The 2,384-nt window shown below is 43.6% G+C and overlaps 1 long non-coding RNA gene across 1 annotated transcript; it reads left to right on the forward strand.

Moving 5' to 3' along the window:
* The first annotated feature begins 474 nt into the window (after positions 1-474).
* On the forward strand, positions 475-2,083 carry LOC120638494. Its single transcript, XR_005660187.1, has 2 exons — positions 475-539; positions 1,989-2,083. It is a non-coding gene; the product is annotated as an uncharacterized LOC120638494 (long non-coding RNA).
* Positions 2,084-2,384: the final 301 nt, after the last annotated feature.

The raw sequence follows: 2,384 nt of genomic DNA on the forward strand, positions 1-2,384 counted from the left end.
GTGGATACAGCACAAGGCTGAGTGAGAAAGTCATAGGTTCTAATCTCCGCTCTGCCACTTGTGTGCTGTGTGATTTTGGGCCAGTCACTTCACTACTCTGTACCTCAGTTACTTCATCTGTAAAATAGAGATTAAAATTGGGAGTCCCATGTGGGACATAGACTGTGTCCAACCTGATTGGCTTGTATCTACCCCAGCGCTTTGTATAGAGCCTGAAACAGAGTAAGAGTTTAACAAATGCCATTAAAAAAAAAAAACACCCAAAAGCGAAACAACCCAGCAGATCCCGGGGTAAGTATGAGGAGGCCTGTTTTGGGGTCCAGTAGCAGGAATGAAAATGAATTGCTAATTGGCCTTGGTTATGAATCAGTTAATTAATCAATAGATTTGTTGAGCACCTACTGTGGGCAAAACACTATACTAAGAGCTTGGGAGGGTACAACTGGAGCAAAACATATGTCTCCTGTCTTCTAGGAGCTTACAGTGCAACTGGAGAAGAAGACACAAAATGATTTCCGGAATGGAGGCCACTGAGATGGGTAAGATGGAGAACTGGATTAGAACATGCCTAAATAGCAGGGTAAATCAGTATGTACAGAAATGTTACTGGTAATTTTGGAATTTGTTAAGTGCTTACTTTGTGCCAGGCACTGTACTGTTTTGGTTTTTTTGATGTTATTTGTTAAGCACTTACTATGTGTCAAGCACTGTTCTAAGCACTGAGGTTCTGGTGTAGACACAGTCCATGGCCCACATAGGGCTCCTGGTCTTAATTCCCATTTTACAGATGAGATAACTGAGGCACAGAGAAATTGTGACTTGTCCAAGGTCACACAGCAGATGAGTGGTGGGGGCGGGATTTAGAACCGAGGTCCCCTGACTCCCAGGGTCATGCTCTGTCCATTAGGCCACACTTCTTCCGATATATGAGTGCAGAGGTGCTGAGATGCTAGTAATTTAATTCAATTCAATCGTATTTATTGAGTGCTTACTGTGTGCAGAGCATTGTACTAAGCACTTGGAAAGTACAATTCAGCAGCAAATAGAGACAATCCCTGCCCACAATGGGCTCACAGTCTAGAAGGGGGGAGACAGACGTTAAAACAAGTACACAGGCATCAATAAAAATAAATAGAATTAAAGATATATACACATCATTAATAAAATAAATCAAATTATAAGTATGTACATATAGACACACAAGTGCTGTGAGGCGGGAAGGGGGAGCAGAGGAAGCATGTGGGGACGATGGGAAGGGGAGGGGATGCAGAGGCAAAGGGGGCTCAGGCCAGGAAGGCCTCTGGGAGAAGGTGAGCTTTCAGTAGGGCTTTGAAGGGGGGAAGAGAGCTGGTTTGGCGGATGTGAGGAAGGAGCATTCCAGGCCAAAGGGAGGACGTGGGCCAGGCGTCACCGGCGGGACAGGTGAGAAGGAGGCACAGTGATAAGGTTAGCATCAGTAGAGCGAAGTGTGAGGGCTGGGCTGTATATATTTTCATTACCCTATTTATTTTGTTAATGAGATGTACATCGCCTTGATTCTATTTATTTGCTATTGTTTTAATGAGATGTTCATCCCCTTGATTCTATTTATTGCTATTGTTCTTGTCTGTCCGTCTCCCCCAATTAGACTGTAAGCCCGTCAAAGGGCAGGGACTGTCTCTATCTGTTACTGATTTGTACATTCCAAGCGCTTAGTACAATGCTGTACACATAGCGCACAATAAATACTAAATACTACTACTACTACTGGGCTGTAGGAGGCAAGAAGGGAGGTGAGGTAGGAGGGGGCAAGGGGATGGAGAGCTTTAAAGCCAATACTAAGAAGTAAGCGGATGTGGACTGGGGAGAAGAAAAATTAATCAGGGACAGCTTTCTGGAGGAGATGCACTGTCAGAGGGCTTTGAAGATGGAGAGAGCTGTGGTCTGACAGATTTGAAGTACAGCATAATGCTTTTAAAAGTATCAGTTTTGTTTCCTTTTTTTTTTAGGTGTTATTTAGATACCAGTCAAGTGTAAATCTGCTCATCGGTATACCCTGTCTGAAAAAGCAGCTGCATTAAATTAAATACCCAGTAATAGTTCAGCTCTGAACATGGTGCAGTTTGTTTTAATATTCTGCAGAAAACGTGTATGTAAAAATTTGGGGACCCAGTGGTAATTACTGGGTAGCACTAGGTGGAGAAAAGTCCATTTTAGGGAGACTGAATTCAAATCAGCTTGAAACGGTTAGTTTGGAGTGTTAGTTGGAGGGCCTCGTCTCTGTTGCTTCTTTCTACAATCTGAATTGAACTAGGGGTGAATAGAGTTGGAATCTAGCCTAACGGCTAGAGCATGGGCTTGGAAGTCCGAAAGACCTGAGTCCTAATCACAGTTCTGCCCCTTGT

Source organism: Ornithorhynchus anatinus, chromosome 7 (assembly GCF_004115215.2).
Source record: "Ornithorhynchus anatinus isolate Pmale09 chromosome 7, mOrnAna1.pri.v4, whole genome shotgun sequence".
Classification (NCBI taxonomy): domain Eukaryota; kingdom Metazoa; phylum Chordata; class Mammalia; order Monotremata; family Ornithorhynchidae; genus Ornithorhynchus; species Ornithorhynchus anatinus.